The sequence below is a fragment of the Protopterus annectens genome, chromosome 16.part0 (assembly GCF_019279795.1).
Source record: "Protopterus annectens isolate FY-2018-M chromosome 16.part0, PAN1.0, whole genome shotgun sequence".
Taxonomy (NCBI): domain Eukaryota; kingdom Metazoa; phylum Chordata; order Ceratodontiformes; family Protopteridae; genus Protopterus; species Protopterus annectens.
The window spans coordinates 379,716,258-379,743,093 of record NC_056750.1 but is presented as its reverse complement, the minus strand read 5'-3'; the positions used below and the strand labels follow the sequence as shown (position 1 = coordinate 379,743,093).

General features: G+C 42.9%; 1 protein-coding gene across 1 annotated transcript in view; it reads left to right on the top strand.

The window, feature by feature from the left end:
• CNTRL (centriolin) overlaps positions 1–26,836 on the top strand; it is a 4,034,091-nt gene that overhangs the window by 2,777,708 nt on the left and 1,229,547 nt on the right. The gene's annotated exons all lie outside the window — the stretch shown is intronic.

Below are 26,836 nucleotides of genomic sequence, written 5' to 3'. Positions count from 1 at the left end.
GAAAACAGACAACATAGACACACAGTTATGGTGAGTTACATAAATTATATTTTTAAAGTACAATAAAATCTGGTAGTGGACTTCAGAAGCATTTGGAACCAGTTGCAGAAATGAGCTTAATCATTAATTGCCAAAAGGCAACAGTGGTAAGGCCTCATTCTGGAAAGTTATAAAGGATAAAGGTTTCTCTAAATTAACTCCTACATTTTGGAGTACAGTGTCACAGGAGATATAAAATTCCTCCCATACTCTCTCTTAGTCTAAATCGTACTAGAACATTTTCTCTTAAACCTATACCTACCAGCTATATTAGATCTCTACTCTGTAAACTAAAACCCTGTTCTACATCTGCTGATAACATACCTTCCTACTTCCTTCAGGTAGCAGCAGACTCTCTAGCTATTCCTGTATCTATTCTGATAAACTGTTGTATCTATCTCATTCATTTCCCTGCTATAAAACCTGCATTTGCAAGATTGTTGTGCTAGTATACAGCTCAACAAGCTCCTACCTGGTGCCCTGCAGAGTTCTACAGCAGCAGAGAGACAAAAGAGAGCCTTTGGAGTGATTAAGTATCATTTTTCTGCATGTTCTTGCTGCCTTTAGCTAACTCTGCCTAAAACGCCAATTTTCTAGAGTTTCTGTGATTTAAAAAGCTTGTTTCAGCTGCATATTGTACTTATTTTACTGGCTGCACTTTAACAAAGTTGTTTTTGTGTTTAAATTACCTGTTTAACTGTTGTAGGCTACACACTCAAGTGTGATAGCCATTTCTGTGCATTTAAAGTGTTTTTTGATTGTATCTTCTTTATTTTCTGAAAAAAGAAAAAAAACAAAAAAATACTTGTTTTCCCACCTTTCTAAGCTAGTTTAGTCCAATTTTCAGGTCAGTGCTGAATTCAGGGCTGTGTTACAAGTTTCTGTGTTTGCCAATACCTTACTTGGATAGAAGGAAGTTTCTCTGTTCATTGTGAGAGAGGGAGCTTTGAGCGGCCTATCTGTCCCTGGAGGAGTGGTTTCAGCCCAGAAATTAGTAGTTTATTGGCCATTTTGGGCTATTTTTTCTCTCTTTCATTTTCCTGCTATAAAACCCGCATTTGCGTGGTTTTGCACGCCGGGCAGCGCCGGTTAGCTAGGGTATAACTATTCCCGGCTCCACAAAGTCTACTCTTCAATTTTTCTCTTGGAACTAGACAAACTTTCAACTTAAGCACTCAAGTCATTCACTTCTTATCCTGGCACTTGCCCAAAATCCATAGCAAGCACTAATAAACCTTAGCACTAGACCCCCACTATACTGTAGAGAAGGACAAGGCTCTCTATTCGACCTTACCAGCCAATCAGTAAAACAGGTCACTGTATCTATCAAGGCATGTCCAAAGGGCAGTTTCAGGTGTACTGTCCAGTCCAACTGGTGAATCTGGGCATTTTGCGGCAATGTTACAATTGCCTCATGTACACACACAACCCTCTCCTCCTTTCACCAAACACTAATACATGAGAGAGATGCAGTTATACAGCCAAACTGGAGGCTAAGCTCTTTCAACCCAAGATTGGACTAGGCAGTCAAGAGGAGAAGGGAATTACTTGCATCACACCACCAGTCTCACATAGACCTATGAAACCAGCACTGGCAAAAAACACACGTAAATGCACAAAAACATACTCGGAGGCTCTAAATAAAAATCTGCAAAAGCAACAGAGACCTCCAAAGCAGACATCCAAGCAACCTCCACCCCCCCCAACACAAACCATGAAACACATACTTCACAAAACCAGTGTGCCACACAATCACAGCCCTTAAGGCAAAGTAACATACCCAACACACTAGTAATAGGTGACTCTATAGTCAGGCACACTGACGTCCCACTCACTAGGCTGAACAAGGAGAATGGTTACTGTTAGTTGCCTGTCGGGTGCTAGGATCCGCCACATAACACAAGCATTCAGGTCACTCCAGAACAAGTACAAATATGACTCTGTCATTGTCCATGTTGGTGTGAATGACCTGAGCCATACCTCCTTGGACTACATGAAAAGAGACATGGAGGAGCTCTCTGATCATGTAGCCCAGGCCGGTATGACCCTGACCCTGAGTAGCATCCTGCCCTCACCAAGAATGATACCATGGTATATAGAAATAATTATCAATTTCAATAATTGGCTAAGCTTCTGGTGTCATTCAAAGGAAATCCAGTGTCTGTCAGCCTGGGATGACATGCTCAACAAGCCATGTTGCTTTGCTAGAGACGATTTACACCTGTCACCCTTAGGCTTTCGAATACTGGCCAAGGCTCTTGCCACCCCCATAGTGCCTTTTTAGGCAAGGCTCAAAAGACAAACCCACCGCCGTAAATAGCACAAGTAACAACAAACTGAGGGTAATGCTCAGTGCCAGAAGTCTAAACCTCAAAATGCACGCACTCGAGGCACTCCACAGTATGGAGAAAATCGATAGATGTGCAGTAACAGAAACTGGTTTAAGGCTCCAGAGAGCACGCCAGCACTACCAGGCTGCAGCTCATACCATACATTTCGGCCACAAAACCCGGACCAAAATACAAAAGGTGGGGGAGTATCCATATTCATCAAGGATACCCACACCTCCAGGTTAGTGCCACAGCACGATGCTTCAGAGATCATCCACGTGCAACTAACAACAGGCAAAACTGCTATTTAAACTATAGCTTGCTACAGATCACCCACCATGTCCCAGGACCCCCACTCCACATTCCTGGAAACACTGGGAAGCATAAAGGTCCTACCAAACATCCTGATATTGGGTGATTTCAATTACCCAAACATTAACTGGGAGAACTACTCAAGTACGAACTCCCTTGCCCAACATTTCCTAGAATTTATAAACTCAAATGCCCTGGCTCAACTGGTCAACACCCCCACCAGAGGTGACAACATATTGGACCTGGTCATCACCAACATGGGTGACCAGTGTTCCACACCGGAGGTCAACCCCTCGCTGGTTAGATCTGACCATAAACTAATCACTCTGGATATCCACATTCCACGACCACCCCCGGTCAAAGAAACCACTGTGAAAAACTTTTCAAAAGCGAACTTCACTTTGCTTAAGACTGAGGTGGGAAGTTTCAAAGCCCCCATGCTAAGGAATAACGCTATCCAAGCTGCAAAATCCTTTACTAATTCACTCTATGGGCACCTACAAGAATGCATGGATCGTGGTATCCCAAACAAAACCAAGACTCACTCGTCCAAGAAAAGGAAACCAGTCTGGTGGACCCCTGCCATAAGCAAGCTATATACAATAGAAGGAGGAAACTAGTGCAGAAAAGAGTAAAATCCCAAGAAGGGAAGACATCCCTGATCAGTACCACCAAGAAACTAGGTTCCCTCATAAAATCATCCAAGGCTAGCTTCGAAAGAAAAATTGCCATGGACTCCAAAGATAACCACAAGGCATTCTTTAGTTATGTCAAGAATCTAAGTGGCAATTATCAGATCTGCTCAGAGTTAGTGCAGAATGGTACAAAATACACTGAACCGACTGATATAGCCAACATCCTGGCAGACAGGTTCAGTGCAAACTTCACCACCCTCTCACCCCCAAAAGGGCCCATAACTATAGCAGAAGAATGTAGTGCCCCTGAAATCACAGCCAAAAACACAGCATCAATGAGACCGGACAGTGTCCCACGCTGCGTCCTACACAAGCTCAAAGATGAGCTAACCCCTCACCTAAACACACTGTTTAAACTCAGCCTCTCCACAGGCTACATGCCCACAGAGTGGTGCACAGCAATGGTTATTCCACTCCACAAAGGTGGAGCTACAACGGACCCCGGGAGCTATCACCCTATAAGCCTGACTAGCGTGGTCTGCAAAGCTATGGAGCGCATCATCATGGATCTCATTAACAGAGACATTGGAAACCTCCAAACACTGGACCCTACCCAGTTTGGCTTTGTTATGGGCAGATCATGCCTCCTAAACCTGGTGGACTTCTTTGAGACAGTTACCAAGGCTGTAGACAAGGGAAAGGTGGTCCACACAGCCTTCCTAGTCCTCGCAAAGGCCTTCGACACCATTCCCCACTCAGGTATTATAGACAAGCTCACCCGCCTGAACATAAACCCCTACATCACGAGATGGGTTGCCAACTGGCTCATGGACAGAACCCACATGGTAAAAGTTGTGGGAGCTAAGTCTGACTCTAAACTGGTTACAAGTGGCATTCCCCAGGGCTCAGTCCTAGGACCCCTCCTGTTTGGCATATACTTCTCAGAGGTACAGGCAAGTACAGGAGGACTATGGCTGACCAAGTTCGCAGACCACTACAAACTAGGGGCTATAATTGACTCATCGGCTGACACAGACATCCTCCAAAAGGGTCTCACTGAGACTGATACCTGATGTCAAAACCATGGCCTCAAGCTAAATGCCAAAAAGTGCATAGTCATTTACTTTAGAAAAAACAAAGCACCCACAAACTACCACATAGGTGGTAGCCCCCTAAGTACGGTAGACATAATAAAGCTTATTAGATACTACCCACTTACATCAAAAACTAAAAGCTTCCCCACTACAATACTAATAGCAGGTGACATACACCCAAATCCAGGTCCAAACTCTAACCGTACCTATATCCCAAACACCCCTCTCACCCCAGCCCACCAAACTGCACCTCAAAAGCAAATCTCCTTCTATTCTATTAATACCCAAAGCATTCTCAAGAAAGTTAGTCTGTTTCATGCATGGATAGCAAATCATACACCTAATGCCATCGCAGTAACAGAAACCTGGCTTAAACCTCACAACCTAGATAATGATATTCTCCCCCTGGCTATAACATTATTCGCCTTGACTGTAACAACAAAATGGGTGGGGGAGTTGCCATAGTCTGTTCAAACAATTACTATTTCTCACATTAAAAATTCTATCCAATCTTTCTCTCCAGCAGAAACACTGGCAGTTAACCTTAAACTAAACAACTATGCCACAATTAGTATAGTAGCCACCTACATCCCTCCAGGGGACAATATTCCACTACTGGAAAACATTCTCTCTTATCTCTCCTTAAACATCCCAAATGAAACAATCCTTCTTGGTGACATAAATATTAATTGGCTAACCCTAAATAACCCAGGTTCCCCATATAATATTAATTTATATGGATTTACCCAGCTAATTACTAAGCCAACACATTTTAACAACACCCACACCACAAATACCCTCATTGATTGGATACATGTCTCAGCTCCTTCTAAATATCACAATCCGGAAACTCTTGCCGATACTCTGAGTGACCACTCACCCATAACGGTGCTAAGATATTCAAACCACCTCTGTAAACCACACAGATATATTACTAGACATAATCTTTCCAACTTAAACTCTGAAGCATTCAACACTCTCATATCTAGGGTATGCTGGGACTTCCTCACCCAGCTGCCCCTAGATGAAGCTGTCATTGCTTTCAACTCTACTTTTCTGGATATCGTAAACTCATTAGCCCCCATCTCATAAAATTAGGACAAAAGCAACCATATCTCCTTGGCTAACAAAAAACACAAGAACTCTCATGAAATCTAGAGGTAAGTCCTGAAAAAAATGGCTTCAAACTAAAGACTCAAATGACCTACAAAGATATAAAGAATAAAGAAACCTGGCCAAAAGGTTTATCAATAAAGATAAAAAAGAAAAAAAGAATTGTATTCCAACCCTCCTATAACACTAAAATCTGACCCCAAAAATTCTGGAATGCTATCAGTCAAATACTTCATCCTGGAAACCCTACCTCACCAAACCCTACCCCAGAAAAGACACCAGAAAAAACTGCTAACACCTTCAATTCTTACTTTGTCGAGTCAATATCCAAACTCTTTAACTCCAATAGATCCACTACAACAAACCCCGTCAACCAAGCTTCCTCCTCAACAACTACCCCTCCTAAAACCTTCTCCCTGAAACCCATCTCTACAACATACTTTCAAACCCTACTATCCAAACTAAAACCATGCTCAGTATCTGCTGATAACATCCCATCATACTTTCTTCAGACAGCTGCCCACTCACTTGCCCTTCCCATCTCTATCATCATAAACCGCTCAATCTCTGAATCCAAAGTACCATCCATCTGGAAACATTTCTACACCCTACCTATCCACATAGGTGGTAACTCCACTGAAATCTCTAACTTTAGACCTATCCTTTAGGCCATCCACTCCCCTCTGTCAAAAGTTCTTGAAAAGTGCATACATACTCAAGTCATGGATCATCTCTCTCAGGAAAACCTACTTACACCAACACAACATGGTTTCTGACCAAAGCATAGCACGTATACTGCACTTCTGTCCTTTCTTAATACTATCTCCCTGGCCAGAGATGACCATAAACTTATCTCCTGTCTCTTCCTCAATCTCTCAAAGGCCTTTGATACAGTTTCCCACTCTCTACTGTTAAACAAACTGTCTAACCTTAACTTCTCTCCTGATACAGTGGCTTGGTTTGAAAGCTACCTAAAAGATAGCTTTCAATCAGTAAAATGGGACTCTGCTTTATCTGCTCACCTTCCAAGACAAATGGGAGTCCCACAAGGATCCATTCTAGGGCCACTACTTTTCAACATCTTTACAAACTTGCTCTGTACCTCCTGCCCACTCTCCTCTATTATCCAATACGCTGATGACTCTACAGTCATAACAATAGCCAACTCTCTCTCCGAACTCTTATCAGCTATCCAGACATCCTTTAACTCAGCAGAAACATGGCTCTCAAACAACAAACTCATCCTCAACCCTAAGAAAACAAAACTCCTACTTTTCCTCCCTAAAACATCCAGCCATATAAAATCCTCTTTTACTATCCAGTCACTCAATAAGACTCCTATTGTAGTTGAACCTAGCTCAAAACTCTTTGGAATCACAATTGATGATCAACTAAAATTCGACCTCCACATAAATAACTGTATCAGGAAAACTCACCTTAAATTAGGTCTGCTTTATAGAAATAAAAGATTTCTCACCCAGGAAGCTAGAATAGCCCTCACTCATGCCTACCTTCTTCTCTGCGTAACATATTGCTCACAAATCCTTACTAACCTTAACTCCTCTCTCCTCACTAGATTTGAGGCCACATACCACAAAGTAGTGAGATTTGCAACTCAACTATCCTATAGAGCTCAACACTGTCTGTCTCTAAGATATTTAGACTGGCTTGAGTTGCCCCACCTGCTCCTTCTCTCCCAGCTTCAAACCATACACGCAGTTCTCTACCAACCATCTTTCTGTCCAGCCTTACACAACATCATCTCTCACTATACTCCTTCAAGAAGCCTCCACAGCTCTTCCCAAGACCTCTTAAAAATCTATAAGCCAAAATCTAAAGCAGGGTGTAGCCTGTACAGCTACCACACCTCTATCAAATGGAACAAACTTCCCCTCGAAATTCGAACACTCACGCATCCCAAACAATTTAAACTGACTAAAAGAATATTTCAACAGGAAATGGATCTGCCAATGCTCAAACCCACCTTGAAAACCCTCTACATCACTCCACTAATCAATAACTTTCCCCTCCCTCTGATACTTGTATTGCATCCTGTTTGATTTAATTGTAAAATTAACATTCTACTCCTATGTTGCTCTTTTATATTAACTACAACTTTTTAAAATGCTCTAACTATAATCTACCTGTTTTTTACATTTTTGTATATATAATTCTAGTATTTATGACAAAATGTAATCTGTATATTCTCACAAATGCTCTTGTAGTCTGCTAGCTGATTGCCTTATTCCACCTGTATAATACCTGTAATAATGACAAAATGTTATATCTGTTTACTGGAGCTTTTCTCCCCGGGTCTCTGCCAAAAAAGGGCTTTGGCTCAGTCAGACATTCCCGGTCAACAAATGTAAAATAAAATAAAATAAATAAATAAATAATAAATAAGGGATCTGGGGACCCAAGTAGATAGTAACCTCTCCTTTGATAATCACATTGCCATAGTGGTTAGAAAATCCATTTATGTGGCCCACCTAATCACAAAAGGGTTTGCATCCAGATCGAAAGAGGTCATTTTGCCCCTCCATTTGGGATGTACCTTAAGAGACACCTGCAACAACTGGAAAGACCACAGAAGTTCCTCACCAAGAGGATCACTGGCCTCAAGCAGATGCCATATGCAGCTCGACTGAAGAAACTCCAGCTGTACTCGGTTGCATACCGCCTACTCAGAGGTGATCTCTGCCTGACATACAAGGCCATGTCCAACCCAGAATTGATGGACATGCTCCAACTAAAGAAAACCATATCCCCTTGAGCCACATGCTCCAGGGATGTAAACCTCACCACAGCAATAAATAGGACGTGCTGGAGGGATAGATTCCTGTCCCAGAGACTTCCCATGCTCTGGAACAAGATTCCAATCTACATTAGGCAGATCTCTTTGCTAACCCTCTTCAAGAGAAACCTTGACGAGTGGATGGGAAACAGAAAGTTTACCCCAGGGATCACTTTAATGGCTCTGCTGGACAGAGGCACAGGGAACTAATCTAAGGGTGCGGCGAAAGCCAGCACATTCCAGCTAGGCTTATAAATGCCTTCGGGCAGATAGCCTAGTACCTACCTATGAACTTATATCGGAGTCACAGGTTCCCTCTATTTGGAAAGAATTCTATACTCTACCCATAAACAAAGGAGGTAACTACACAAAAATCTCCAGTTTCAGACTTATAGCTATCCTCTCATTTCTCTCAAAAGTATTAGAAAAATGCATACACTAGCAAGTCATGCAACACTTCAGGAAAATCTGTTCACCTCCACACAACACAGATTTTTGTCCAAAACATAGCACCACTACTGCCCTCCTATCCTTCGTCAGCACTATTTCTCTAGCCAGAGATAACAGTGAACTAGTCTCATGCATATTCCTAGATCTTTCCAAAGCATTTGATACAGTCTTCCACTCCCTTTTTCTGCATAAACTGTCTAACCTTAATTTCTCTACCACTATCATTGCCTGGTTTTCTAGTTATCTTACTGATAGACTGCAATCAATAAAATGTCTCTCTGCCCCCCCCCCCCCCGTCAAAATGGGTGTTCCCCAAGGATCTGTTCTTGGCCCATTACTTTTCACTGTCTTTACTAACCTACTCTGTACCTCCTGCCCTCAGTCATCCCTTGTCCAGTATGCTGATGCAGACATACTCTCCGACCTACTTTCTGTTACTCAGACATCCTTTAACTCTGTTAAAACCTGGCTCTCTAATAACCAGCTAATTCTGAATCCTAAAAAAAATAAACTCTTACTTTTTCTTCCTAAAAACGTAAACCACCTTAAATCTACTTTTTTTCCCTAAAAACTTGAACCACCTTAAATCTACTTTGTCTGTCCATTCTCTAAATAGCACACCTATCAAAGTTGAACCTAACCCAAAACTATTGGGTGACATAATAGATGACCAACTGAAATTTGATTTGAAAACCCATCAAAAACTTGTCCTCTTATACAGAAATAAAAAGTTCCTCACCAACAAAGCAAAAGTATCCCTCTTCATGCGTACCTGCTACCAAGTCTATTGTATAGCTCTCAAATCCTCATAAGCCTCCACACTTCTCTCCTAAGTTAAAAACTACCTACAACAAAGTGGCCAAATTTGCAGCAAACCAAAACTATAGATTCCATCACTGTCTCTCTAAAAAACTTAAGCTGGGTAGAATTACCTTACCAGCTTCTCCTCTCTCAGCATCAGATTATCCACTCTGTACTGTACTGTACCAACTTCATATTGTCCCAACCTATCTCCTCTAATCACTTTTTATACTCCTTGTAGGACTCGCTGAAGCTCAAACTAAGACTTACTACAAATCTATAAACCTAAGAACAAAATCGGTCACAACCTCTACAGCTACTATCTGACCATATCCAAGAACTGCCATTGGAAATTAGGTCACTCAAAAAATTTAAATCAGTCACCAAAGAATACCTAAAAAGTCACTGGTCATGCCACTGTATTCAACCGCCATAATCTATCTGCCTTTCTTGGATAGCCTACTGCCTGACGTCTTCTGCCTTCAGTTTCTTTGTAACTGTTAGTGCTCCTAGGCATCCTAACTAGGTAATTGTCGATCTTAAATATATCTTTATCTATATACTGCTTGTATTATCCTCACTAACTGTAACGTCCTTAGCTAAGCATTCAGACTTTGCATTTGTTTCTACCTCTAATTTATATGAAATGCCAGCTTACCTCTGTAATTAATGTTTATAATTTAATTGTCTCAATTGAAAATGTTCTTGTTATTATTTTTTAAATTTCTAATTTTTTTTTTACTTTCACTTTTATTGTAAATCTGTGGAGCTTTTCTCCAGGGGCCTCCACTGAAAAATGGCTATCAACTCAGTTGGACAAACCCGGTTAACAAATGTAAAATAAATAAACTTGATAATTCGTTAAATTAAAAACGAAATTAATGCAGCACGAGTGAAGAATATAAGAAAACCTACTATGACACTGGGTAACTGAGCAACCTAAGCAGAATATGTACCCACATTTTGCATTTTATACTGACACACATCTGTTGGATATGTGGAAATTTATTGCAGTATGTTGTAAGTAATGTGATTTACTGATGTTAAGTTGTCAAACTCGCCTTCATTCTTGCTGGATGGGTTCGGAGCCGATCCTCTGCTCCGACTCGGCACTTGCTAAGCTTGAGAGCTAATTTTACCAGCTCAAGGCAACCCTATATCCCATGATGCAAGGCGTGACTACCCAGATCTCGTTTGCCGCTTCGCGAAGAGGTCTTCTTTTACCAGCTCAGGTAGTGTTTTTTGTGATTTAACTTTCTACAGTTAAAATCTTCCCTTTTTCCAGCCTTTTCTTTTTCTCAGTATTAGAGTTAGTCTTTCTATAGCTATCTCCTTAACCCTATACTCCCTCAACCTAATAGGTTTAGTTATTTTCCCCTTCAGGCCTTAAGCCTCCCTTTCCTTAATTCCTGTCAGGGTGTTTGAGTGTTGTACTTAGTTCCCCCCCTTCTTCTTAAGTTAACTGTGTGGGTGAACTTTGTGTGTTTGTGCACTGGGCATAATTATGTCCAAAGAATCGAAGGTCTCAGGCTTCAAGAAGTGTGACTCGTGCTGTCAGAAGATGTCTCTGACAGACGGTCATACTTCTTGCGTGTACTGCCTGGGACCTCTACACCTGCAGGACTCCTGTGCCATTTGTCATTCTTTTAGCCACAGAGTCCTGCAGGAACATAGGAATAAATTAATCCTACGAGGCTTATTGAAGCCGGAGAGCTCCCCGACCAAGACCGGGTCGGGGAAGCCCTCTAAGCCACCTAAACCCCAGGCTTTGAGTTCGAAGCCTTCAGCTGTGGCTCCGAGTCCTTCGGAGTCTAGGTCGGCTCCAGCCGGAGCCGATCTTTCTCTCTTAGAGGCGGTGGTATCGGTGCCGGCCGGCTCCGATACACCTGCATCGAAGTCGATGTTGGCTCCGGCTGGAGCCGACATTTCCATGTCCCAGACTGGAGCCGATAAGTTATCAGCTCCGACTGGAACCGAGGGGTCTTCGGCTCCGATGGCTCCGACTAGGAAGAGATCTCGATCTCCTTCCCTGGAGTCGATTTGCTCGGCTCCGGGATCTCTGCATTCGGAGTGGAGCCATTGGAGCCGATCTTCTAGGTCTTCCAGGCTCTCTGACCATGACTTGGAGAGAGTGGTAAGCAGATTGCTGAAATCACAGGCACTGGCCCAGATGCTCCATAGCCCGTCTCAGCAGACGACCGCTATCACTCATCCCCCTGAATTTCCTCCTTCGACTCTCCTCCAGAGTTCGGAGCCGGAGCTTCTCAAAACCTTGACTGTTGGTGCGTCGGAGCCGATGCCACCCCTTTCGGCTCCTTCGTCTTCGACTCCGATTTCCTCCTTGACACCTTCCATGGAGGGATCCGGTCGTCGTGACTCCCGCGTCGGCTCCGAGGGGGCGAGTGGCATCGGACCCTTGTCCGGCCCCATTCTCCCTCTCGGAGCTTCGGCATTGGTGAGTTCGGCACCGACATCGGCCCCGGAGCCTTCTCTTTTGGCGGGGCCGGGAGTTCCTGTTTCTTCGGAGTGGGAGCTCTCTGGCCTCCCTGGAAGGGGAGCCTTTGAGGTGATGAGGAGTGCTCTAGCCCCTCAGCTGAGTCAACAGTCGGTTCCATTAGCTCCCCCCTCCTCGGTGCCTGCTGATATCTCTTCCCACTCTCTTGCTCCCGGACCCAGAGATCCATCACCCCAGGTTTCCCCACTGGGAAGAACTTCCTCTTCCGAGGTTTCTCCTGATCCTTCGGGGGAACCCCCAAGTAAGAGGACGTGCAAGAGGAAGCACATAGACTCCCCTGAGTCTACAACATCTGATACTGACTTAGATGAGTCGGAGGGATCCCCAAGGTCCCCCTCTGAGGATGTCTCCTTTTCAGACATCTTGGAACTCCTTAAACAGAGGGGGAACTGGCCTTCCATTAACCCCTCCGAGGATGAGTCAGTATACATGGAGGCTTTTGGATCTCAACCTTCCACCTCCTGGGTGTCTCCGCCTTTCGACCCTCTCATGGAAGTGGTGGCTCGAAGGCGGGCGGCCCGATTCTGTGGAACCAGTCCCTAGGAGGCCATCTAAATTTATCACGGCCCCGGTAGACAAGCAGTTTCTCACCAAGGGTGTCCCTGTTGATGCCATGGTGGTGGCAGCTGCCACCAAGAAGGAACTTGCCGATCCTTCTGTACCTGTCCATCCTCCTAACAAGGAGTCTAGGACCATGGATAGGTACGGTAAGCGGATTTTTTCCTCAGCGACCTTCACTATGCGCTGAATTATCTCTGTCACTTTACCAGGCTTCAGAGAGATATTCTCAAGGAACTAGGTGAGGTAGTACAGGATCCGTCAGCTGCCAGGGCTCAAGAAAAAATTACCTCGCAGCTGGGAATCCTAAATTCCTTAACAAACTCCTCCATGCGGCTCATTTCTTATGCGGCCGATGGAGTGAGTAGAGCCGCAGGCACAGGAGTGGCCCTTAGGCGTCAGTCCTGGATGCAGCTTTGCAACTTCGCAGATCCCTTTAAGGCGTCCTTCACAAATACTCCCTTCGACGGTTCGGCTTTGTTTGGACCTCAGGTGAAGGAAACATTGACCAGATGTGAGCAGGACGGCAAGACTCTTTCTGCCGTAGGAGTCCGTTTCTCCACCCCTTCAAGACCTTATCCTAAAGGTCAGAAGGGAGGGAAGATGTGGTTCCGTAAATCTCACGGAGTCACGCCGGACGACGTGGTCAGTTTACCCCCAGAGGCAGAGGGGTAATAACAATAGATGCCGCCCTAGGGGCAGAGGGGTCCGCAGAATCAGGGTAGCAGAGAGCCTCTCCCTGACAAACCCTTCCAGCATCCCTGAGGTGTTGCCCGACTGTCCACCCTTGGAGGCAGTCGGGGGAAGATTGTCGCTGTACCCAACAGCCTGGCTTTCCCTTTCTCAAGACATTTGGGTACAGTCGATCATATCCGAGGGTTACAAGATTCCCTTCGAAAACTATCCTGTTCCTCAGAAGGTATCCCTCCCAGACATTGCACCCGGTCTAAGGGAGTTCTCAAAGCTGGAGGTATCAAAACTTCTAGCAAAAAGAGCCATCCAGCCAGTTCCAGCAGACCAAATAGGATCAGGGATCTACTCAAGATTCTTTTTGGTCCCCAAAAAAATGGGAGATTGGAGACCAATTCTAGACCTCAGCAGACTAAACAAGTTTGTCAAGAAGGCAAGATTCCGGATGGTCACGCTTCAGTCCATTTTACCCTTTTTGGGCAAGGACAACTGGATGTGCTCGGTAGACCTTCAGGATGCGTACTATCACATAAAAATTCACAGGCGCTCCAGAAGGTTTCTCCGCTTTCAGCTGGGGACCAGTCATTTTCAATTCAGAGCCCTGCCCTTTGGTCTCACTACAGCCCCCAGAGTGTTCACCAAATGCATGGCAGCGGTCACGGCTCACCTGAGACATCAAGGATTCCAGGTGTTTCCGTATCTAGACGACTGGCTCCTCACGGCCACCACCAGGCATCAACTTCTCCAGGCCAGGGACTACACTCTTCATATGTGCAGCCAGTTAGGAATTTCCATAAACTTCGAAAAGTCCTCCTTGTTACCTTGCCAGTCTATTACCTTTATAGGCGCAGAACTAGACACTGTTGGGATGTCAGCAAGACTCACAGATCAAAGACTTCTGGACATCCAAAAATATGTTCAGATCATCCTACTCAGCAAAAAGATCAGGGCCAGGTTTGTCCTGAAGGTGCTAGGACTTATGGCGGCTGCCATCGTACTTCTTCTTTTGGCTCGCTTCCATATGCGGCTACTGCAATGGATGTTATTCACCCAGTGGTCCTTCCAGCAGCTTCCCATGCGCCACGAGATCATCGTGACACAATCTTGCAAGAGTCACCTGACCTGGTGGATTTCTTCCCCTCAAGTCCTCCAGGGCAGACCGTTTGTTCCCCCGGCCCCGGTTGCCACAGTCACATCGGATGCCTCCCTGATCGGGTGGGGGGGGCATTATCAGGGCAGGATGGTCCATGGCACTTGGCAACCCTTCAATACCATCTGCACATAAATGTCCTAGAGATGAGAGCAGTGCTTTTAACGTTGCAAGCCCTCAACGACTTTCTTCCTTTAGGAACTATTGCAGTTCAGACGGACAACATGTCTGTAGTATGGTACATCAACAAACAGGGCGGGACCAAGTCCTATCCACTGTGTCGAGAAGCTCTCAGACTTTGGCAGTGGGCAATCTCCTCTCATCGGTTTCTGATAGCAACGCACATCCCGGAAATCCAACTTCATTGCGGACAGATTGAGCAGAGCTATTCTCATGCCTCACGAGTGGTCTCTCAAACAATCAGTAGTGGAGGAGATTTTTCAGAAGTGGGGCTTCCCTTGCTGCGACCTTTTTGCTACACCCCGACACAGCAGATGCCCAGCCTTCTTCTCCCTCTTTCCACTCCCAGGCCAACCCCCAGAGACGCTCTAACCCAGGTTTGGCCCGGGACTTCTTTATGCTTTTCCTCCATTCCCTTGATACCTCAAGTCATTCAGAAAGCTACCGCTTTGAGAGCCAAGTTGATTCTCATTGCCCCTTACTGGCCTCAACAAATTTGGTTCCCGTTCCTTCATCGCCATCTATTGGTACAACCTTGGCGTCTGGACCCAGTTCCAGATCTTTTGACCCACCAGTCGGGTCATCTGCACCAGGCCATTCGCTCTCTCAACCTCACCGCTTGGTTGCTCCACTTCCTTCATTAACCAGGCTTCCTATGATTTCTAATCCTGTACGGGATATCATAGTAGCTTCTCTAAAGTCCTCTACCAGAAAGATTTATGCTAGTAAGTGGCAGCGTTTTTCCTTCTGGGCAAAGTCCAGGGACATAGACCCCTTTACTGCCCCAGTTCAGTCAGTTTTGGACTTCTTAGCTGAGATTTTTCAGTCAGGTTCCTCTTCTTCGACAGTCAAAGTCCAGCTGGCAGCAGTCTCAAATTTTCATGTTGGCTTAGCGGACCAGAACATAATGTCTCACAAGCTTTGTAAAGCCTTTCTCAGGGGTATCTTTCTATTAAAGCCCCCAATTAAAGATCCTCCTCCGCAATGGGACCTGAATTTAGTGCTGACATCCCTAATTCTTCCCCCCTTCGAACCGGCTGCTACATGCTCTTTAAAATTTCTCTCTTGGAAGACAATTTTTCTGGTGGCTATTACTTCAGCTAGGAGAGTGTCTGAACTTCATGCTCTCTGTGTTCAACCTCCCTACTTGGTTTTCCACAAGGATAGAGTATCTCTAAGAACAAATCCATCCTTTTTGCCCAAGGTGGCTTCCCAGATGAATCTTAACCAGTCTATTGATCTTCCAGTATTTTTCCCGAATTATTCGGACAGAGCAGAACAGAAACTGCATTATTTGGATGTTCATCGCCAGCTCAGATACTACTTGGATAAAACTAAACAATTCAGAAAATCGGATCAGCTTTTTCTTTCTTATGCAGAAAACAGAAAAGGTCTCCCGGTCTCCAAGGTGACCTTATTGAAATGGCTCTCTTCCACTATTTCCCATGTTTATCTCCTTATGGGCAAAGAATTGCCCTCTAAACCTAAGGCACATTCTACTAGAGGCCTAGCCACATCTACAGCCTTTCAGGCTAGGCTACCTATTGACACCATTTGTGCAGCAGCCACCTGGGCCACGCCTCATACCTTTGTCTCACATTACAAATTGGACTTGGCCTCCAGAGACAGAGCTAGGTTTGGTTCCACAGTTCTCAAGAGTCTGTTCCATTGAGCCACCCAGGATAGAGGTGCTAGGGATGCAGTCCCATCCAGCAAGAATGAAGGCGAGTTTGACAACTTAACATTAAGAAGTACCTACCATAATGTTCCATGTTAGTTGTCTTCTCTCGCCTTCTTTCTTGCGTCCCTCCCTCCTTGCCCCCTAGCCTGGACAGACCTTGAAGTTGTACTCTTCTCTGGGGACGAGTTTATTCTTCCTATGTACTCCAGTTGTGAGTGGTCACTAGTTTTACTAGTTCCCCTGTGTTGTGTTTACACATTTGGTTACTTTCTTCTCCTTCTGTTGGAAGAAGATAATGGACATATTTCTATAGCTACCAAACGAGATCTGGGTAGTCACGCCTTGCATCATGGGGTATAGGGTTGCCTCAAGCTGGTAAAATTAGCTCTCGCTTAGCAAGTGCTGAGTCGGAGCTGAGGATCGGCTCCGAACCCATCCAGCAAGAAAGAAGGCGAGAGAAGACAACTAACATGGAACGTTATGGTAGGTACATAACTTCTTATTTCCAGTCGTCAGTGGCGTTACATTGATAAGACATTTCTTGAAATCATTATTGCTAATCTCTGTAGCTAAGGTTGCTTCAGCTTGCTCCTGTTCTGATGCCTTTTGTTACACCAATTTCTACTCAGTTACTGTACTTAATTGCTCTTTATATTTCATGTATCTGTTATTTGCAAGTTTTTTTATAAACCTATTGACTCATTTACAAACATCCTGTATTTATTCTGTTATGTGTTCCTCAAAGTGCTAGCAGTTAACCTATGTGACCAGGGGTCTAGCTGAAGAGGGTCTGTGGACCAGCCCAGTAATCCAGTTAACAAAGTTAATGATTGGGTCTCTGATCATAACCAGTGTTTTATGTGTTCATGATGTAGATATCAAGAAATTAATCTTGAGAATAGAGTAGAAGGAAGTCAGACTTGAGTGGTAAAGCTTAACATCCATGTTGAGAACACACAGTTATGATAAGTGACCCAACCTTAATTCTTTTCAGTATATAGAGCTGTAGGTGCCCCATTGCATTACTAGTTGCAGAGAAAAATTATTGGAGTGCACAGTTTTACTGCCACACTGATGGCGGCCAGAAGAAAAGTACGTTATCTTTGATCCTGTAAAAAGCTGTAATACACTTTGTACTTCCACTGTCGCAAACAAAAATGATGTGCCACAGTCAAACGTATTTTACAGCTTTTAAGATTGTTTCATCTTCTCACCACTGGTGTCTGATGTTAATGCACTTGTATGCATGAGAAACATAACTTATCAGCACTGAAAGGTGCTTACATTTACTGGGAATGCCTGAACTCATGCCATGGTTGCACAGATTACTGGGTCATGTTGTCATATGTTTGTTTCTTGCTTACATCTTTGTAGTGCAAGCTTTTGTTTGTTCACATTTAATATGATTTATGTGGTTCTAGGTTGGTGCTCCTTGGAGAAGGAGTGAGGAAGGCCATTACATTTCCAGTCAGCTATCACACTATTTCTCTGAGGTACAGTGAGTTCAGAATGCAAATAATAGTGAGGTGTTGCAAATGTTTTGCCCCATACAAAAAACAAAACAGTTTTTTGTTTGTTACAGTTGCTTATAAATGTAACAGCTTGAGTAAATGGGTACTCAAGCTGTCATTTTTGAACTATTGTGAGCAGGCTAGTGTGACCAGAATTTGGTGAACAAAAGTACAAGTAGTTGATCCTACAATAACAGATAGATGTGATAGTGTTCAATCTTCCTCGGCTCCGTGTCGGCCGCGCTGCTCTCTCTGCGAGAAAAAAGCTCGAGACAAACTAATACCCACAATCCCTCTGCCTTTACCTCAGATCTAGTTTGCTGCTGCTGCGTCACACGTTGGGAGCTAGCTCGAAGGGCATCTTAAGTTAAGATATAACTTATTTTGTTATATTTTATTGGATAATTTGTTCTCATAGATAACAGAAAGGATTAGTTGATATTCTGAGTGTATGTGTGTTTGAGTAGGTTGAATTGTTTATTAATTGGTTAGAGTTTTTCGGGGCCCAACCCTACTAAAATTTGACACGGACTTGACATTTAAATCGGATTTGACTTTTTTCACCGGATTTGACTATTGTACTGGACTTGACTCTTATCTTACTTGTAAAATGTCTGATAAAGTGAAATCAGGTTTTAAAATGTCAGTGACTGACAACCATAGTTCCTGGCCCTCTCCACTTACAAGAGGACTGTTCAATCTGTCACATGGACAGAGGATTATTAAAACCTTCTTTCAGGAGTCTCTGGATGCTTCTGACCAGGCATCGATCACCGGTTCCACAGACTTGTGTTCAACTGGTGTCTGTTCCTGAGCCTCGAGTCTTGGAACCCGTGGATGGAGCTCCCTCCTTGACTTTATTGAGGGAGGGCTCGGTTCCTTCTTCCGTTCTTCTTCCAAACCCCTGTCCAAACTTATTTCAGTTTCCACCCAGTTGGTAGGCCTCCCAGTGTCTCCATCCATTCCTCCTCCGAGACCCTCCAGTCTTTGGAGCCGGAAGAGTTTGATCTTCTGATTGTGGAGCCCTGGTCCAGGATTCTTCCCATTTCTTGAAGGTGTTGTCTACCCAGACAACCACATCAGTGGAAGCAACCTCTCCCCCCATAAGGGGCCGTCCTCCTCCTCTGCACCACCACATCCAAGCAAGTCCCTAGGAAAAATTTGTGTAAGAGACACTTGGATTCTCCACAAGAATCCTTGACATCCGATACTGACTTAGATGAGTCAGAAGGGTCCCCTAAGTCACCTTCAGAAGATGTCTCGACATATTGGAGATCCTGAAACAGAGAGGTGACTGGCAGTCCCTTCCCCTTCTGAGGATGAGTCAGTTTTGCTGAAGGCATTCGATGCTCGCCCTTTCTTCCCTCCTCCACCTCCGCCCTTGACGAATTATAATGGAACTTGCTATCAAGGGAAGGGAGGCTCCTCCACACAGTGGAACCAGTCCCAAGGAAACCCAATAAATATATCACTGCACCTCAGGACAAGACCTACTTAACAAAAGGAGTTCCAGTGGGCTATGGTGGTGGCAGCAAAAAGGAGATGTCGGATCTTCGGAATCTCATCTGTCCATCCCCTAATAAAGATTCTAGGACTATGGACACCTGAACTATTTGACCCATTTTACACAACTACAGAGGGATCTAGTCAAAGAGTTGGGAGATACCTCCAGGGTACACAGATGCTGCTGTCTCAGAGAAAGTGACAGCCATCCATTGTGAACTCGTCCATGAGGCTGATTTCTTACGCAGCCAGGTTGGAGCAGGGCAGCAGCGCAGCTCAGCGTTGCTCACAATCCTGGATCTCTTTGGCCCCAAAGTAAAGGAGACCCTTACCCGTGTGAACAGGAGGGAAAGACTCTGTCTTTTCCACCCCAACCAGATCGCACCCCCAAAGGCAACGTGGTGGAAAAATGTGGATCTTTCCCAGGCACACAGGGTGATGCCCTTCTAGAGGCAGAGGATTCCAGCACTCCTGAGAGGAGGTGTCCTGCTCTGGAGGCAGTCCTCAGGCCTGGCAAAATATAACTACAGACAAGTGGGGTAAAGCGTGGTTTACAGAGGTTACAACATACCCTTTCTATCCCATCCCATTCCAAAGAAAAGACTCCCAGATGTAAAATTTCAAAGCTGCTAGAAAAAGAGTCATCCAACCAGTCCCAGCGGACCAGCAAGGATTCGGGACTTACTCAAGTTCTTTTTTTCCAAAAAAAAGGGGGGGACTGAGGCCATCCCTGGACCTAACCTCAACCTAATACCTTTTTCAAAAAAAAGAAAAAGTTCATGGTTCAATCTCAATCCCCATCCTTTCCATTCTTACAGAAGGGCGGATGTGCTCGGCCAGTCACTTTCAATTTCAAGCCCTGCCTTTTGTCTGACCCTCAGCCCCAGGGTCTTCACCAAATGCATGGGTGGTAGACAGAGTATCTTGTTCATAGGAGCAGATTTAAACATACGTCAGTTATTCTCTAACTTCTCCCCAGAAAGGATACTATCACTTCAGACTCACATACGTCTTCTTCTCTTGTCCAGGAAATCTCCAAAACTGGTACTGAAGGTTTTGGGACTCATGTCAGCTTCTCTTATTGCAATACCCTGGGAAGGCTGGGCTACTGTTTGCACAATGGTCGCTCCAACAACTACCTCTAACACACGAGATTCTTAACGAACACACACAAAAAAACACACCTAAACTGGTGGCTTCAACGCAACACCGAACTATTGCAGTTCAGACGGACAACATGTCGGGTAGTCTGGGTACATAAACAAGCGGTCATCCAACTTCATAGCCGACAGGCTGAGGCAGAGCATTTTGTTACCGCGCGTGGTCCCTAAAACAGTCAGTGGTGAAAAGATTTCCTCCTTTTCCCTGATATCAAAGTTTCTCCAGAAAGCCGAAACCTACACAGGACAATAATCCTCATTGCCCCATTCTGGCCTCTTGGTTTCCCTTCCTGAAGACACACTGCATTCGGGGACCCTGGATTCTGGACCCAGAGCCAGATCTGTTGACTCACTCCATCTAGCAGCTTGGTTGCTCCAATCCCCACTTAGCAGGGTCTGATCTTCTTTCACCGGCAGTTCAGAATATATTGGTGGTTTATAGCTCCTTTGAATAAAATATTAGAGTTTTTAACGGACTTGTTCCATCAGGGTGCTTCTCGTGCACAAAAGGGGTTCAATTGGCTGCCATTTCAAATTTCCATGTGGAAGAATGTGGGGCTCCTGTTATGGCCCACAGACTTTGTTGAACCAGCCTCATCTTGCCCATTAAAATTTTTGTCCTGGAAGACTCTCTTTTGGTAGCCATTACATCCTATCTGAACTTCAGGCTCTCTCCATCAAGCACCCTTATTTGATCTTTCACTCTGACAGAGTTTCTCTCATCCTTCCTCCCTAAAGTTTGTTCTACTAACAATATTAATCAGTCCATTGAATTACCCACCTTCTTCAAGAATCACTCCAACAAAATGGAGTATATGTTGCACAAATTAGATGTTCACAGACAACTAAGGTTTTACTTGGATAGAACAAAAGATCACAGAAAAACTGATCAACTTTTGTGGCCTTTGCTGATAACAGGAAAGGATTAAAAGAACTCTTTCTAAGTGGTTAACGGATTGTATAACCTATGTCTATGATTCTTCAAATCAAACTCTTTTACACAAACCCAAAGGACATTCCACAAGGTCAGTGTCTACATCTCTGGCTCATGCAGCCCGCCTACCACTAGACGCCATTTTTCTGGGCTGCTGCCTACTGGTCCTAGCATACATTTATTTCTCATTATAAGGTAGACAAGGTTTCTAGGGACAGGGCAACCTTTGGTTCCACTGTGCTCAAGAACGCCCTTCCCCGAGTTCCTCAGGAACAAGGAGCTAATTGAACACTATCACATATAGAAGTTATGTCCTTACCATAACGCTCCATGTGGAGTGTTCATCTTTTGTTTCTATCTCACCCTCCCACCTCTAGAAGAACGCTCATTTTTTGGTGTTTGGGGGGGTTCTTGCTTCTGCTTTGCAGATGTTGTGTACATAGTTGACATGTATATATATGTGTATGTGTCTATATATATATATTTATATATAGACTCTTAGTTCTGTGCATATGTGATGTAAGCATGAGTGTGCTCTCTCTAGAACTGGTTTGCTGCAAAACTGATCTGTAAAAAAAGGCAGAGGGGATGTGGGTGTGTTTTTTGTTGTCTCTTCTCTTCTCGATGCAGAGCTGCGAAGCGGGAGCCGAGGATCGAGGATCGAAACCATGTAAGAAAGAAAAAAGAGGCGATGAACACCACTGGTGGAACGTTATGGTAAGGACATAACTTCTATTTTTGTGAAATGAATATACCTAGTGTGTCCTTCAACAGCAGTTTGTAAAGCACCACATTCATAACCTCCCCTTTAAAAAATAGGTTGCAGTGGGCTCCACAAGATAGATAAAACTGTTCAGGAACTTGAATGGAAACTCCGCTCCAGTTTCCTTTCACAGTAACAAAAAAGGTTGTTGCTTGTGCCACCGTGAAGCTTGGAACTTGGAAAATTCAAGTTAAAGAACATAAGCCAAATAATGCAAGTATGTTGCTAACAGCAAATAAAATTACAAATGTGCGCACATCAGTGTGTTTAGCAAAAAGTCTTTAGAGTGATGTTGCATTCAAATATTTACATCAGTACTGTTGTATGTTATAATGCAGAAATATCTAGAGTAATATTTTTCTCTTAAACTTTGCAAACAACTTTTCATGTCTTGGAAATGGTACAACCTTAACATACGGTATGAACAGTACTTTTGGTCTCAAAACTTTTAATGTTTACAAGTTTGCAAGAAATTCCTTTATGAGTGCTTGTTTATTGAAATGTTTATAGAAATATGAAAAGTTATGCCTGTTTATAAAAGTAACACTGTAAATCACACTCACTTTCTCTCAAGTTGTACAATTTCCTATTATCAGTCAATTTTCTTTGCTGCTGCAGTTTGCAAGTCAGATGGTTTTGGAAAGATTGCATGTATTCAGGACCAGCCTAAGGTTAACATGTGCCCTATGCAGAAGAGCTGCACAGTTCCCCCCCGATACCACCTGGTGCCCCCATCCTAGTCTGCCTACACCATCCAGATTACATTTTTCTTCCTTTTTCTCACGGTTTATCCTACTCTTCAGTTTTTTTTTTCTGTATCCATTAAAATATTTTAAAGAAACTACTTTATTACAAAAAAAATAAGCAAACAATACTGGAAAAGCACCTCTGCCAGAGCGGCGCCCTAGGCGGCCACCTAGTTGACCTATGCTGGCTATATGTATATTTATAATTACTAGAAAACAACTAGTAATATATCCAGCGTAGTGTGCTGTATATAGATACGACAATGTATTTGCCTGTCACCCACGTTAACATTTCATACAGTGCCAAGTAATACATTATTTGCTTGCCTTACCTTTTTCAGAGTTCAAGAAAGTGTGTTTCATCCGTCTTCCACTGCTTATATAGTTGTCACATGTATTACCAAATATGCATACAGTGCTCAGGAGGTCTCAGTAAGATCAACAGCAGTTTATGACTGTAAGGTGGCATTTTTTGCTTTAAATACAACATTTTCTGATGACATTAATAGTGATATACTTGATGACCTTTTGCATACCTTCTTTGAGCAAACTTTGTAAACTTTGTTATGGAACTGAAGACGGGTAATACTGTGGCTGTTTTAAAGAGAAGTCATTCACATCCTTGTATACAGACAGAGGCATAAAACCTGCCAGAAGATGACATTTGCACAGTTGCTGCAGTCAGCTCTTCACAGCTGTACCTGCCCTTATTTTTCTAGTCTGCCTGTCACAAGCTGTGTCAAATGTGTCAGTTTTGCTTTACATCATCCTTTCATGTACTTCACTTCATCTGGCTACTACTGTCTCTTTGTAGAGATCATTTCTCATTACCAGATTAAAGTTGTTCCTTTCCAGCCACAGGTTATGCTGTCTTCTGTCATCTCTGTCTTTCTTGCTCAATTGAGTTCCCTCAGAAGTGTCTTTTATTATTTTGATCATCCATATTTCCCATGTTTTCCTTCATGTCAACAAATATGGCTCACTGTGACTAACACAGCATAGGTTTCACATGTGGTACAACGCACATTTATTCCACAAAGGACACCGACTGTTCCATTATAGAACATGGTCTGCTGTTCAGTACCTTTTTATTCTGAATAACACATTGTTTTGAAATAGTTGATCCCCTTTTGCTTTCAAAGTTTAAGAGGTTAAGATTCTGTCAAGGCCCATTATTGCGGATCCAAGACTGCCTAGCAAGCAGGATGTTCAAGGTCTCTTCAAGAAACATTTCAAACCAGTATTCTACAAGCTTCAGTAACAGGCCCAATACTGTTCTCTATTGTTTTCAGGGACCTAGTGTCTTATCTCCCTTAAACTCATTTAACATTATGTAATGTATGAGTGCATTAGTTCTGATTCGAGAAAGTAATTCAAGTGCAGATATTCAAAAAGGTCTGCATAAGTACTTTCTTTTTTTCTTTATGGGAATAGTGCCAGCCTCAGTCCAGTGAATTAACAGTAAATACAAATAAGTGTGTAGGCATATTTTTGGAACTCTGCAACATTTAAACACAACTGTGTTTGCAACTTTTAGATCCCTCAGTTTGCCTTTCAGAGAAAGCAAAAGTTCATTTTATTCTAGATTCATCACTGTGACCCCTTCATAATTTAAACTGCATGCAAATCCAATATAGATAAGGTTCTGAAGTAGTTAAAAGGTTGAAACAGGATCTCTAACTTTCTCACTTATGACTTTAGGACTCCGCTTATTACTCGCAAAACATGAGAACACCTTCAGTAGTACTCTGAACACCAGTATTCTCCAAACAGCAGTAAACAAAGTATGTAGGTTCATTGCACTTCTGGATAGGGCACTTCTTTTTAGTCTCAGTCTTACACTTTTACTTTTGGCTTGTTCTCTATTTAGCATGTAGACTATAAGTCAGAGCTTACTGAAATAGGTTAGTCTATCATTTGAAAAGGCTAATTTTGCTATATCCATGTAGATGAAAGGTTTTAGTAATATAGCCCCAGTAACAGATGACATTAAAAATGAGTCAAACTGTTTGTATTTGAAAGCTAGGTTATTCAGCCAGCTCACAAGCACCTTTGCATGTGGGAGTGTTACTATAACAGTTTTTTTCAAGACAAAGTGTATGGGTCCATCTTTTACGACTGTAGATGTCTAACTACATATAGTACCCAGTCTTGCAAACTGTGCACCAGGTTGAAAAAAATATATTACAGTCTGAAAAAATATTGTATTACATTTGCTTGAGGTGTGTACTTTAACGGTAGCAGAGTGATTCATCTTTTCCCTTGTTGTCAGGATGCTGTTCTACCATCCTTTCTTGTTTAAGTATTGCATGTTTGGTTTGAAGTTTCTTTTTGTTTTATATTGACTTTATCTTTTACAGCAAAGTGAGTAAAGCTGACTGCTTTAAGTAATCACTGTTTCCCTTACCAGCCATTACTAGATGAATCTGCAGTGGATGTCCAGAGTGAGACTAGTGACATTCTCCTGCTAGACAGAAGTTTTGTCAGTGACACTGTAGTACTCAGAACACCAGTACTTTCCAAATAGCAGTGGGTCACCTTAGGTAACTGGTAGACTATATGCTACAGACATGGGGACTTCATGACATCTGGAGGTTTTTAGTCTGTTCAGCTATTCCCCTGGCTTTCATCATCTCACTTTGTTGCTGGGCTTCCTGAATACCTTTCAACTGTGCATATTTTTGCCTAATACTTTTGCTCCGTTTTTCATAAAATTATGGTTTTCTGGCAAATTACTAGAAAATCATTAAGGACTCAAACTAGAAAATAATGACAGACATTTGAGTTTCAGACTTCACACCCTTCAGTAAATTCATGCTAATGCAAAGCCTATTATTCTATCAACTTTCTAAGTTTTTAACAGGAATATTTAAAATTTGTCCCTATTTTGGGTCTTTGTCCCACTTTTATGTATGGCTTTGTCCAGATTTCTTGCTCTAAGAAGTTGAAAGGTGTGGTCCCTGCCCTCCAGTTCTTAATTACTGGGACTTCAGTTTACTCACTGAAAGTAGAGTTCTGAGGAACACTTTCAACAAGTATACATGTGCTGTTGACAGTCCATTCTCATTTTACATATTTATGTACCAATAAAATTGGATGTGATATCTAAAAAAAAACAGGAATCCTTTCAGTGAGCAGTTATGAAAGTAGTTTTAGTTTAACTTCCATTACAAATTCAGGCTGAGAAATCCCAACTCACGATCAGCTTTATTGCATGTCACATTGTCTTGTGCAAGTATATATAGCACATGATTTACCTCATAGTAAAATTTAACTGTTATTGAATAGTACTTAACAGAAAATCATTGAGAGTGACTCTTGAAGGAGATATTTTTAAATTCTCATCATCCTTTTCCCACTTTAGAAATACAAATAGTCATTTAATTTATGTTATGGTTTTATATTTTGGGGGCAAATTATATGAGCATTGCCATTTTTAAACATCTGGAATGGAAAGATTTTAGAAAGAATCTAATAATGGAGTATGTAATGTATTATGCAAGTCTTGACCTGAACAGGTGAGGTTAGTTCCTTTAGGTGAAAATGACTGATATAACATAGATACAGCACCATGTGCTCTTTAGCTTTTCTGTAGGCTTTCATCTTTTTTTTATTGTATTTAATATTTAGTATCTCATATTTAATACATACCCTAGGTATGAAATAGCCATTTTGCTTCCTGCTAGTGGAAGTTGGTAAGATTTTCCTATCTAATGCTTTTAATATTTTGTTAAGTATAGATGTTTGGCTCTGTGACATTTAGTACATGCTGTTGTGTATGTTATCCTTTCCATGTTTTGCATCTTGAGTTAAAATCCACTATTTTATATGGTTAAAATGTTACTCTCCTGATACTTCAGTCTTTTCTGTTATTGTT